Below are 14,096 nucleotides of genomic sequence, written 5' to 3' on the forward strand. Positions count from 1 at the left end.
GTGTCAATGCCCGTCTGTGTGGATGTCAAGCAGTAGTTCTTAAACCTCAGTGTGTGCAATAAACCACTGTGAGAGACTGGTTCGTGGGTCTGGTGGGGTGGGGGTCGGGGGTGGGAAAAGCAGGATGGGGAATCTAGGAGGCTTCACAAGCAGCCAGGGGGTGTACAGGCCCTGGAGCAGGGGATGGGCTAAAGGATCATGGCCAGGCATGGTGAAGTTTCCCAGGACCCACACTCCCCATTCCCGAAAGGCACTACTTGCCAGAGTACTGTGCCCTGCCCAGGAGACATGAGGGGTGGCACAGAGCCCTAAGGAGACTACACTCAGCCAGTCTTAGAGTTCATTATGGTTCTTACCGTGCCTGGGACCCAACCGAGTGCCCATGTTTACTGAACACTTACTATTCGCCAGGCACTATGTTAAGTGCATTACAGGCAGCATCTTACTTAACCCTTACAGTCTGTGTCCCATTATTTACAGGCCAGGAATGGTATACTCAAGAATATCTATTTAACACAAAAGAAGACAGTAATGGAAGAACAAAAGAATAAAAAAGGCATGAGAAATATAGAAATCAAATCACAAAATGGCAGCATAAATCCTACCTTATCCATTATTACTTTAAATATGAATGTATTAAATATCTAATCCAAAGGCAGAGGTTGGCAGAATTAAACAAAATATGCAATTACATGGCAGATGGACTTTCTAAAAAAGGTGCAATTTCATTAAAAAAAGAAACACACTTTACATTCAGAGATATAAATCGGTTAGAAGTAATTAGCAGGACATGGTGGCACATGCCTGTAATGCCAGCTACTCCGGAGGCTGAGGCAGGAGAATTGTTTGAACCCAGAAGGCGGAGGTTGCAGTGAGCTCAGATGGTGCCACTGCACTCCAGCCTGGGCGACAGAGCAAGAGTCTGTCTCAAAAAAGAAAAAAGAAAGTAAATGATGGAAAAAGAGATATCATGCAAACAGCCAAAAGACAGCTGGAATGGCTATACTAATATCAGACAAAATAGACTTTAAGACAAAAACTGTTATTAAAGACAAAGAATATTTTATAATGATCAAAGTGTCTATCCCTCAGGAGGCTATACCAGTTATAGACATGCATGTACTTAACAGAGTCCCAAAATACATAAAGCAAAAACTGTCAGAATTGAAAAGAAAAATAAGCAACTCAATAGTGGGAAACTTAAATACTCTACATTTCTCATTTTATTTTATACATACATATGAGAGAGAGAAAACACTCTACTTTAAATACTGAACAGTACAACTAAATAGAAGATCGACAAGGAAATAGAAGATTTAGGCCCTATAAACCAATTCGACCTAGGAGACCTATACAGAACTCTCCACCTAACAACAGCAAAATACACACGAATGCACACTCTTCTCAACAGCACACAGATACTGCAGCTGTGGGTGAACTGTTTTTTTTTGGTGTTGTTTCTTTTTTAAAAAGAGCAGGCCTGGCCAGGCTCGGTGGCTCACGCCTATAATCCCAGCACTTTGGGAGGCCGAGGCGGGTGGATAATGAGGTCAAGAGATCGAGGCCATCCTGGTCAACACGGCGAAACCCCATCTCTACTAAAAATACAAAAATTAGCTGGGCATGGTGGCGCGCGCCTGTAGTCCCAGCTATTCGGGAGGCTGAGGCAGGAGAATTGCTTGAACCCGGGAGGCAGAGGTTGTGGTGAGCTGAGATCGAGCCATTGCACTCCAGCCTGAGTAACAAGAGTGCAACTCCGTCTCAAAAAAAAAAAAAAAAAAAAAAAAAAAAAGAGCAGACCCAGTGCAATGGCTCACACCTAAATCCCCAAATTTTGGGAGGCCAAGGTGGGAGGATCACTTGAGCCCAGGAGCTTGAGACCAGCCTGGGAAACAAAATGAGACCCCGTCTCTACCAAGAAAAAAAAAAATTAGCTGGGTGTGGTGGCCATTGTAGTCCCAGCTACTTAGGAAGCTGAGGCAGGAGGATTGCTTGGGCCCAGGAGGTTGAGGCTGCAGTAAGCTGTGTTCATGCCTCTGCAGTCCAGTGTGGGTGAAAGACCAAGATTCAGTCTCAAAAAAAAAAAAAGCACATGGAACATTCTCTACAACTGATCATCAATTAGGACATAAGACAAGTCTCAACAAATTTAAAAGGACTGAAATCACTCAAAGTATGTTCTCAATCAAAATGGGCTGAAAATGGAAATCAGTAACAAAAGGTTAAAAGTAATTCACCGAGTTCTCTCAGCTCAGAAAGGCCCCTTCCTCCTCACCTCATGTACTCCACACCTTTGGCACAGTCCTAGGCAGTTGCAGAGCTCAGACTTTTGCAAAGGCCTGGATAGCCCCTCTCCCATTTCCTGATACCACACACACACTGAACCTGACCCCAAGCTTGATCCTGGCATCAAAACAACTAGCGGATGGAGAGGCCTTTGGGATTTCAACAGCTCGTCAGGCGGCCCTGCTTTTCCCTGGGAAAAATGGCCACAGGCAAATATTTCCACTTCCATGGCCATCTACAAAATATCCAAAAGACAGATCCTTCCCTAAAGAAGGGTCCTAACATTTATAGAGTACTTCACTGGGCTGGGTCTTTTACATATTTGAATCCACGTTTATAAACCTCCTAAGGAGGAGTCTTATGTCCCCATTCTCCAGAGGGAAGTTGAGGCTCTGCTGTTACAGAGGCAGAAGCAAGATTCAAACGTTTATTGTGTGCCTTCCAAGTCCTTGCTCTTTCCACCACCCTCCCAGAAAAATCTGAAATCTACACCTGTGGGCCTCAGAAGGAATGCTACACTTGAGAACTTCACAAAGCCAACTCCTGCTGCTCTTCCCTGGGGGCATTTCCAAGCAGAGTATGGTCTGTTAACACTCCTCTTAAGAAACAGCCCCAGTCTGCCAGAAACAGGTTCCCCTCCAGATTGGGGGGCATCTGTAAAAGCCCCTGGAAGCCAAGAAAGTCCAAAGGGTGTTGAAGTGTGGGGGACCGCAGGGGTGAGCTGGAGGCTGCAGGCTCAGCACCATCTCACCCTGGAATAAAAGCCTCCATTCCACATAGAGAAAGGTGGCTTGAACTTCTCTTCAGAGCCAACTGGCAAAGCAGGGCCCAGCTGGGAAAGCTGAACAGATTCCAAATAGCAAGGGATGTAAATGTTCACCTACTCCAATTCCTCGTTCCACAGAGCAGTCCAGAGAAGGAAAGAAACTTGCCTGAGGACATACAGCCAGGAGCAAAATCAAGGACTGCAATAACAATGCTTCATGCCTCCATTTAGGCAGGCTCTATCAGTTGGCAAGACACCGGGCAAAGCGTGGAGCCAAGGTTTTTCCCAACATCATACAAACAAGGCTTCATCAGTACCTCCAACATTTCCATTGAGGGTGCTACTATGTGCTGGGCATGGTGCTAAGCACACTACACACAGTATCCTGTGTAATCCTCTCACAAAAAGGTAGGTATTATCATTATTGTTTTTGTAGAGATGGAGTCTCACTTTGTTACCCGGGCTGGTCTTGAACTCCTGGCCTCAAGGGATCCTCCCAACTCAATCTCCCGAAGTGCTGAGATTACAAGTGTGAGCCACCACAACAGGCCATCAAGGTAGGTATTATTATTCCTCCTTTCTCAACAAGGAACTTGAGAAGACCTGAGGTCAAATCACTTGTCTAGGGTCATAGCAGTACAGAGGCAAGGCCAGGACTGGCAGCCAGGCCTGCCTGTCTCTAGAGCCCTTTCTGCAAACTTCCTCTACACAGAGTTTCAGACTTGGACATCACACCAGGCTGCCTGGGATGGACAGCAGCAGCCTCTGGGTTGCTCACATCTGCCCCCAGAAGAGCAGCTTCAGCTAACCTGAAAACCACCGTGATGTTCTGAGATGTGGCTGGTTGGGTAAGGTGGGTGGAAGAGGCCCCGCAGGTGAGTGGCTTTGAAGATGAAGAGGCTACAGGTGATTACCACCACTGGGCCAACCTGTGGAGGGCTCAGCATCTTTTGCCTAAGAGGAAGCCACACTCCTTCCACACCCTCCAACCCCACACCTAAGGTTAGCCAACAGCTCTTTAAAAATAAAGCCAGACCAGGCGCGGTGGCTCACACCTGTAAACCCAGCACTTTGGGAGGCTGAGGTGGGCAAACCACCTGAGGTCAGGAGTTCAAGACCAGCCTGACCAACATGCAGAAACCCCATCCAGCCTAACCAACATGGAGAAACCCAATCTCCACTAAAAATATAAAATTAGCCGGGCGTGGTGACACCTCCCTATAGTCCTAGCTACTCAGGAGGCTGAGGCAGGAGACTCACTTGAACCCAGGAGGCGGAGGTTGCGGTGAGCCAAGATTGCGCCAAGCCAAGATTGCCCCATTGCACTCTAGCCTGGGCAACAAGAGCGAAAATCTGTCTCTAAATAAATAAGTAAGTAAATAAATCCTTCAGTTGGGCGTGGTGGCTCACGACTGTAATCCCAGCACTTTGGGAGAGACTGTAATCCCAGCACTTTGGGAGGCCGATGCAGGCGGATCAGGAGGTCAGGAGTTCCACACCAGCTCGGCCAACATGGTGAAACCCCATCTATACTAAAAATACAAAAATAAGCTGGGTGTGGTGGTGGGTGCCTGTAATCCCAGCTACTTGGGAGGCTGAGGCAGGAGAATCGCTTGAACCCAGGAGGCAGAGGTTGCAGTAAGCTGAGATCGCGCCACTGCACTCTGGCCTGGGTGATAAGAGTGAAACTCTCAAAAAAATAAAAGTAAAATAAAGCCTTTCTTCGCCCCCTGCTTGTCAGATACCTTGAGTCCCTATGGAGCCCAGGCTCCCGTCCCTTCTCCTGGAACCCTGAGGACTGGGTCAAATCAGCTCTCTGCTTGGGTTCCCCACCCAAGACACTGAACATCAGCCCCCAGCCACAGCCACCCGTATCTCCGCATGGTGTTCTCAGAGCATTGCTTCTCCCAATACTTAACTTCCTAAATAAAATCTGTTCATCGCACATCCCAAGTAGAGGAGAGAGTGGTGCCCACTCACTCCAAAGATCATTTGTCCAAATCTCCATTTCATGGCCCATACAACCAAGTCCTCAAAGGTAAAAGTGTCCTGCCTAAGAACACACGGCTGACTACTTGAGTAAAGCTGTGGTGAGGGCCTCCCAGGTGGATGTTCTCATGCTTAGCACCCCTCAGACCTGGCAATGCCAGGTCCTTGACATTTGTCTGGGAGAGGTAGAGCAGGGGGTGTGGTGTGTGCATCAAACCTACCACGCCTTCATCAACCCAGGCTCTCCTGACTGTCCAGGGCTGGAAAGGGCCAAGACCCACCTGGTGTCTGCCAGTGTGGTGTGAGAGTGAAGAATGAGGGCAATACGGCTCCCCAGGAGCTATGTGCTAGTGACCAGGAAGCATAAACATTTGCCACCAGCAGAGTGGGGAGTCTCAGTGTGGCTGCCTGGGGCCTCCTAGAAGTGCTGCAAAGTGGGCACAGAGAGACATCCATTTGAATCCAGAAACATCACATCAGCCTCACACCCTTCCTCAGACCCAGGTCAAGATGCAAGACTTTTGCCAAAGGCTTGCACATTCTTCGCATTTCTCCAGTCTCTGAGCAGCTGCTGCAGGGCCTTTTCTCCTATGTTGATTTATTCTTTATTGTTCCTAAAATACACCCAGAGGCCTTTGGCACAGTGTGCGGGCACAGCAGAGCATCCAGCCCAAGCCCCAAGTACACACCAACCAGGCTCTCTGGGACCTGGGCCAAGCCGGCTGGAACAACGGGCCCCAGGTCAGACCCAGCAGCCAAGAAGGGAGACCAAAGATCCCACCTAGCCCCAGCCTATGATCTCCAGAGCTGTTCTCAGTACCTCAGAGGCTGGGATACTTTTAGGGAGGAGGAGACACTTGGGAGGTCCCCAGGAAGCCCACACTAAACTGAAACCAAGCCTTTCCCCTCCTCCGGTGCAGGAGCCTGGCCAGGCAGTCCTCAGGCCCAGAGGTGAGTCCTCCAGGGCAGGGCCTCAGGGCTCAAGGTTGGACTCCCGGCTGCCCTGCGAAGCATCTGGAGAGGGAGGCGTCAGAGAGGTCTTCCCCACCCTTTCAGCCCCAAATTCCTCCCCTATCAGCACTTCATATCAAGGATCAAAGCATTGTTCCTTGTGCACATGAAAAGAGCCGGAGGAAGTGTGGGAGCTGCCGGGTAAAAGAAGTCAGAGGCAATGTGTGCTGGCTTCACCAATGGCCAGTCTCTGTAAGCCTAGGGTTCCCTATTGGTGAATGGGCACAACAGCTTCATCTTAGTTATTGTGGGAGTCAATGAGGTAATACATAGATGAAGCGCCGTCTGGCACAGAGTACGCACTCAATAAATGTGATTCCTATTTCCCTTGCTGTGTAGGGGTGGCTCAGACATCGTTATCAGTCTTTAACACCTTGAAGGAAATGAATGGTCCAACTCTTCCAGTTCCACAGCTGGCCGAGAGCAGGGCTGGCCAGGCGGGGCAAGACAGGGAGACTCAAAGTCCTAGCAACAGTGTTGGGCTCTGCAGGCACACAGGGCTTCTGGCCTACAGACCCAAGAGAGAGAGGTCTGGCAAGAAAGTCCAGAGGGCACCCAGCACACGACTCCTTTAAATTCAGCTATGCCAGCAGGGCCTGCCTGCAGGGATACAGGGGGATGAGGGTGTTTCCCAGATAATACTGGCAGAGCTTCCAGGCCCACAGGGATGAGCCACCACCCTCCTGGGCTCACTCTAAGAAGAGCACTAAAGGGGAAGGTGCAATGGCCAGAAGGAGGCTGAGGAAGGGCTGCAGGAAGTAGAAGGGACTCCCAGTGTAGCAGAAACACAGGGCCTGCAGAAAGCAAGCAAGCCTGCCCAGAGGCCACCACAGTAAATGTCTCACAAGTGGAAATGCCCGCCTGGTTATTTTTGGTGCCTCTTCTGCCCAAAGCCAGTAAGGAAAGGCAGCTGCTAGCAACATGGAAGGGCTGTTTACACTCAAGTATGCAAGCACTACAACAGGGACAGAAAGCACAACTAGCAGCAACCATGCAGACGGGCCTCTTCTCCCACTTTTCCTCTCCCGACTGTCCCCCGCTGCGTGCCGCACAGCTGACACAGTGTGGGTACTTCTGCTTTCACTCAGATCCAGCCTCCCAACCACAGGACTCACTCACGTACACACAAACAGACAAATAAATAACTATGGAGCCAGCTGAGGGTTGAGCCACACCCATGAGCCAAGACAGTATTCCTTTGGACTCTTCCTGCACTCAAGCTGCCCTCCCAGCTTCCAAACTGGGAGGAGCAGCAATCAGGCAAGGGACACAGGAGCACTCCCTTTCTACCCTCCCAAAGTGAAAGTGGAGCCAGTCTTCAGAACATCAAGCAACACTCACCACCTCTCAGCTTCCCCATTTGAAAATGAAGGAATTGGACTAGATGTCCCAAAGGGTTTCCTAGCACTGGGATGATTCCCTGGAGGCCAGAACTATGACCTGAGGCCAGGTGGGGCCTCAGACAGGAAGGTCAGGTCGGGGGGAAGGATCTGTGCCACAGCCAGGAGCTGCCAGTGCACATGCACTCTCAGGGTTGCAAGTTATCACTTAAGCCCATTTCTGAGCTGGGCGGTGGGGCGGGGGGGGCGGCTTACCTACTAAAGAACTGGTAAGTTCTGGCAACAGCAAGCTGGATAGGGGCCTCTTTCTGCCCAACTGCTGGGGAAAGTAGGGGATCAAAATCCCTTACCATTTTCCTTCTGGTCTGGACTCTAATTCCCCAGAGAAGCTGGGAGGCTTTAGAAAGAAGCCCCTTCTGGCTGGCTACAAGCCTACTGTAGCTCACTCTCTCCATCCAAGTTTTAACCCAGATAAATCTTGCCCTGGCTGCTTCCCTCATTCCTTCCTTCCCAGGACTCCTGGAGGAAGCAGCACTGCCTGGAAAAAATGCTGTCACCACGAGAGCTCCCTGTGGCTGGGAGAAAGGCAGAGGGAACAGGGAGCACCTTCTCTGGCTGGCCACAGCACGAGACTGTGTTCCAGGAAGAGCAAGAACAAGAGCGACTGCCAGGGAAGCCTCAGACCCAAGCCCCTGCTCTTCACCAGCAATTGCAGCCCTCAGGGAGACCCCCACCCCTACCCCAGCAAAACTCCGGTTCTCCTCTGACAGTGGCAACTTTCTTCTTATATAATTCTTGGTGTTTCCTTCGCTGTTGCACCTAATTTTAACGGGTAAAAGAGCCAAAGCAGTCTTTGGAGGAAAAACTCCCACCCCTGGCTCTACCCAAACCTCCCCCGAGGTCACACTGTGAGGCTTTAGGTGAATCAAACAGGGGACCTTTTTTCCTTGGCTGAGAAAGCAGCCTTCCTCCTGTCCACCCACATGAGCAGCTCAGCCTGGGGCCTGGGCGGGTAGGTTCTCAGGAGCACAATCTGATCTCTGGGAAACTGGGTCCTCAACCCTGGGCTGCAGGGACAGAGTCCCCTCAAAGGCGCACAGACACCAGACCTGGGCCACATGTCTAGGGTGGAGTAGATCGAGCAGTTGTTCCCTGAGCACAATGAATTTCATTTATACAAGCCTCAGTGGCCTGGTAGATTACTTTCCTACTACAAGCATTTCCTCTTCCTTGATAGGAGCAAAAGGCAAATGCACTGGACTCAGTGGGAACTGATGCAACGAGAGTTGCCATCTGTTGAATACTTAGTATGTGTCAGTCACTTTGCATGCGTAATCCTGTCTAATTTTCATGGCCTATGAAGTACTAGTATCATCCACATTTTACAGGTAAAGAAACTGAGGCCCAAGAAGTTAAGCAATGCCCAAAGCCACACTGCAAGAGGAGAGGCTGGGGGTATGAACCCAGGTCTGCCCAGGCCTCATTCTCATGCACCCACCAGACTTCCTGCAGTCACTGCCCAAGTGACTGTCCACACTCCATCCAGGAACGGCGTTCTGAGTATGGAGGCAGAAGCCCTCGAGCCCATCTCTCTCTCTCTCTCTCTCTCTCTCTCTCTCTCTCTCTCTCTCTCTCTCTCTCTCTCTCTCTCTCTCTCTGTGTGTGTGTGTGTGTGTGTGTGTGTGTTGAGGTGGAGGGAGGGTGATCTGGATTCCAAATTGCAGTTTCCAACATTAAAGTTATGCTGTAATGCTTCTGATTCATAAAATGAGCTCATAGTCTCACCATATCCTGAATGTTGCTTCGAATGCAAATGCAGGTCCCTTAGTAAGAACTGGGGATTTCAGCATACTCCACCCTAGCCTCAGCCCAGCATGCAATTTTTCAGTCCCAGAGTCAAGAGGTCTCATTTGCAGAAAGAAGCAATCCCTCCAACAGAATACGACCACTGGCTCTACTTCCTGCCACCTGCAGTGAGTCAGGGAAGAATGGAGCCCCAGGCTGCTTCTGTACTGATGCATTCGTGCCTGCACACACACAGAAAGGGTGCCAACCTGGGCTGGCCAAAGGAAGTGCTCAGGCTAGCAGATCCCCAGAGAAATGGCTCCACAACTCTTTCATCCTGAGGTCCCCTTGGGGTCAAGATGACCGACACATGCACTCCACAAGGCCAGCTACATGGCAGTGCCAGGAAACTGGGTTCGCCAGCACCACAATCACCCACGGTGGACCGACCTTTTTGAAACCAGTGATGCAATGTGAGGAGGTCGCTGCAGCAGGGACACACTGGGCCCAACACATGCCAGGTCCATATATTTTTTTTTAATGGAGATCTTTCACCAATTTGTTTAACTAACATGCACTAAGGCCAGGCATGGTGGCTGAAGACTGTAAACCCAGCACTTTGAGAGGCCAAAGCGAGTGGATTTCTTGAGCCCAAGAGTTCGAGACCAGCCTGGGCAACATGGCAAAATCCTGTATCTATACAAAGACAAAATTAGCCAGGTGTGGTGATGTGTACCTGTAGTCCCAGCTACTTGGGAGGCTGAGGTGGGAGGACTGTTTGAGCCCAGGAGGCTGACGTTGCAGTGACCTAAGATCATACCACTACGCTCCAGTCTGGGAGACAAAGACCCTGTCTCTAACAACCAAAATAAAAAAGCACTGAACACTTACTAGATGCCAAGTATTGTGCAAACCCTTCAGAGTTCACACTAGAAGCAGAGGCTACCATAATACCGAAATGTGCTTTAAACATTTTACATATACTACCTCACAGAATTCTCACAGCAACTCTATGAAAGAGATACTGTACACGTAATCTAGCTCGGAGTCTTTGTTTTTGACCACCACACTACAGTGTGTACACAAATAACTACATAAGGTGGAAATGAGTGTTCAGAAGATGCCTACGGCCTTCAGAAGTGGCATTTGAATCAGGACTAGAAGGACAAGCCAGAAACCCCTAGCCACTTTGTGGTCCCCACCCCAGCACGAGCAAGAGAGGGGCTATCAAGGCCAAAGATTCCTGGACTGGGCCCATTCCCCTTCCCCTCTTTTGTCAGAGGTCTTGGCAACGCTGGGCAGCCTTTCTCTGGGGACTGTAGCCACAGGAGGCCCTCAGCTGAAGTCCATAACTGCATGCTGTCTTTTCTTTTTTCCACGTATTGAAAACAGCAGCCCACAGGATCAAACACTGGGGCTATTTTTAAATCTCACATGTAAAAATTAAATTCTCATCCCCATGGGCACTCCAGGACACTCTTTCCTGGGGTGGGGTGAGGAGCTGACAGAGCCACAGGAGTGGGGGTTCTGCTGACACTTGGAGACGCCACACTGGCAGTGGGTAGGCTGCTCCAGAGCAAGCTGGAAAGCTGTATGACCTGGGGGCATCCTCCAGGTTCTTCACCCCCTTGTCCCCCTGGGGAGCTACACAGACCAGAGTAACCAGCCAGAAGCCAATCCAATTAGAGTGGAGACTGGACCAGGGCCATGCAAGAAGATGGTTTATCACCGTAATTGAATGTTTACGCTCCTATTATTCACTGTCCAGAGCAGTTGGAAAGGAGGACCTATGAATTCTCAACCCAGGAAGGTTTCTCCTTTCCCCTGGGTCCTGAAGCCACTTAACACCTGAGGAAAGGGTGCATTTCTCTGATCCAAAAGGGGCGTGTGCCACACATTCCGTGGGAGGCTCTGGAGCAAGACAGGTGGCTTCTCCCCGCAGCCCCCTAGGGAGGACTGGCTTCTCAGTCCACCTTCACCAGGCCTTCAGTCTGAACCCTGAAGCTGCAGGAATAAGAAGATCCCAGACCACCAGGGATCTTCTTGCCACCCTGCCGGGGCAAGCCATACATCCCCTCCTCCAGCCGCAGCTGCCAATAGGGATTCCCTGCACACGCGTGACACCGCAGCTCTCGTGGCCAGCCCCTCTTCCCCCATCCCACGGACCCCCCTCCCTCACCGCGCGAGGCTCCACAGGCTGGCACACAGGTCCCACGTGGGATGTGGAAACAGGAAGCAGCCACCGAAGTTGTGACCAACAAAGTTTTAAATGGGGCATGTAACTTCCCCTTTCATCTCACCAGCTCTCGCTGGAGGCTGGGCTGGGACGGACACGGGGCCTCCACTTTGGTTGGCAGGTACCTCCTCCAGATTGGGTCGCCTTGGGGCTGAAGCCTGAAGGTCCCAGGGCACAAGAGGCTCCCCTTCCTCCCCTGGGCCCTTACCCAGAGGCCTTGGGGGCAACCTGGCACACACACTCCTGCATCTGCGACTTGGGAGGCGACGCGACCGGCTCCACCAAGCCGACCATATGCAGGGACTAGCCAAATTCAGGGTTTTGGCGCTGCCGCTAGGCACCAAGGAACGCAGCTCCCCGCGAGGCGCCGCGCGGGCTGGGCGGTTGCGGCTGCGCGGGCGTGCGGGGGCGCGCGGGAGGATGACAGGTCTGAGGTGCGCCCGCCCGCGCGAAGCGCTCCAGCCTAGGCCTCTGCTGACTGCACTTGCCCCAGTTCCCTGCCGCCCCTGCACCTCTGTCCCCGAAACTCCCGGCGCGGACGCCGCGTCCAGCCCCCCACTTTCCCGTGCATGCTGGCAGGGGAAGGGGCTCCCGCGTCAAATTCCCTCAGCTGGAGAGCCCCTCGCCGCGCCTTTCGGGCCTGGGCTCCGTCACGCCAGCCGGTGCCCGCGGAGACCACGTTTCTCTCCCGCGGAGGAGGAGCAGCCGGATTCCCGAGTCGCCGCGGGCCGCCGGGTGGGGAGGGCTTTCCTGGTGGGGCCGCGCCCGGGTAGGCGGGGGCCGCGCGCAAGCTACGTAGCTGCACAAGCACCGCGGGGCTGCGCTGCACACGCAGCTGCGGCTGCGGGCCGCAGGGGAGGGGGCGGCGGGCTGCAAACGGCCTCCGCACGGCCACACGCGCCCATCCACCGCCGCCCAGGCCGCAGAAGTTCGCACGCGGTGGCCCCCGCTCCCGGCCGCGCCTGCAGAGCTGCAACCCACCGGGCGAGCGGCCACAGCTCGCGCGCCGCCTGGGGTCCCCTAGCCGGCCCCGCCGCGTGCAGGCCTCGGCCGCCGGCCGGGCAGCCCCACTTACCCAGCTCCTTGCCCGGGCTCCGGCCTGGGCTGTCCCCCTTCCGCCGTGGGCCGCCGCCTTCGGTCGCCTCCAGGACTCCAGCCGCCTGCACGCACTCCCGATTTTAAAAACAAACAGGCGCCGTCGCCTCCCCGCGGCGCTCGCGGGGCTTCGCCAGCTCGCGCCCCGGAGGCTGGAAGTTTGCTGGCAGGGCCCGGGCGGGACGCGCGGGCTGTCACCCCCTGCTCACGATGCAGGAGCTTCGGCGCGCCCCGCGCCCGTGCTGTCCGCCTCGCGAGCACTCTCCCTCCCTCCGTGTCACCCCCAGTCCTGCGATGCAGTGTCAGGATTGCACGGCTCTGACTCATCGGTTGAGCTCACAGCTTGAAAAAAAAAAAAAAGACAGAAGAGGGCGAGAGGCAACAGCGAAGGAGGAGGACTCTCTGGCGTGCTACAAAGGATTGCACAACTCGAGGCTGGGAGCGCGGAGCGCCCAGCGGCCGGCAGGCGCGCGCGGCACCGCGGCGAGCAGGAACCAGCTCTACCACTTCATCAGCACAACTGTCTCCGGGCGGCCTCAGCCAGCAGGCCCAGCGCCGCCCACTTCCTGCGACCAAATAAGGCTGGGGAAGGCGTCTTTAAACCTCAGGCGGTGGCCGGGGCTGGGGATTTCCAACAGACCTCACCTCCACTCACAAGTCGGTCGCCACCCTCCCCCGGCCCAGGCTGGCGCCCCCGATGGCTTTGCTGGAACCCACGGGCCACGCTGCTAGTTCCTTTCACACCAAGGTCAGGAGGAGACGGTGACGAAATGTTTGGAAACCCATCGAGCCTGCCAGGAAAGTGTGTGTGTGATGTTGGGGAAGACACAAGTCGCTTTCTTCCACAAAGAAACTCACTCTGGTTTTGGATACGGTAAATCATGCACAGTCCTCTCCGAGGCACTTTATTAACAGACTCCCCAGGTTTCACTTTCTGGCTCACCAGCGTCCTGGTGCATGTAAAGGTTATTGAGAAACTAGCCTCAGTCCCTAGAAAGGGCCTACATCTGCATCACTTAGGTGAGGAAAATCTCCTGGATTTAATTCTGGCAGCTCAGGCCAGAGTTGCTGCTTTTCACTCCATACTCACATTTTCCCCTGCCTTCCCTAAGTATCCCCCTGATCGATTTTCTGGCCTAAGCCTTGATGCCTCGTTGCCTGACTGGTGGAAAGACAGGAAACATTTTTGCAGCTCAGGAGGTTGGTTCTGGCCCCCACATTCAATTCGGCTCTAGGGCCAGGGGAAAATTCAGGGGAGGGAGTCCTGTTCTTCCAAGTTTTTTGGTGGTGGTGGTGGTGTGGTGGTGGTGGTGGTGGTGGCTGTTTTTCAAGGAGATGGGTCAGAAGGAGATATTCCTTTCAAAGAAAAACCACCGAAGAATACAGTGTGTCCTGGCAGCCGCTTTTCAAAACCCTGTGGCCAGACGTGAGAACCAGGTGCATCCCTCACTTTCTCAGGGAGGAGCGAGGGGCAGCAGAATATGATTCTCACACACTCACTGAGCTTACAGGGCCAGGGTGGGGAGTGGAGGACACAGGCAAAACTTGGATCTTCTGCTTAGAAACCCTGCAAAACCTGCACTTGCTC

General features: G+C 53.0%; 1 protein-coding gene across 4 annotated transcripts in view; it reads right to left on the reverse strand.

The window, feature by feature from the left end:
• MIDEAS (mitotic deacetylase associated SANT domain protein) overlaps positions 1–14,096 on the reverse strand; it is a 72,668-nt gene that overhangs the window by 30,450 nt on the left and 28,122 nt on the right. The window contains exon 1 of one of the 4 annotated variants that reach the window (XM_012438176.2): positions 12,489–12,574. The exons of the other annotated variants lie outside the window; for them this stretch is intronic. The gene's annotated coding sequence lies outside the window, so the exon portion shown is untranslated. Of the gene's footprint in view, positions 1–12,488; positions 12,575–14,096 lie in introns of those variants that run through there. 4 annotated transcript variants of the gene reach the window in all.

This window comes from Aotus nancymaae, unplaced genomic scaffold, assembly GCF_030222135.1.
Source record: "Aotus nancymaae isolate 86718 unplaced genomic scaffold, 86718_ANA_hifiasm-v0.15.2.pri h1tg000011l, whole genome shotgun sequence".
NCBI lineage: Eukaryota > Metazoa > Chordata > Mammalia > Primates > Aotidae > Aotus > Aotus nancymaae.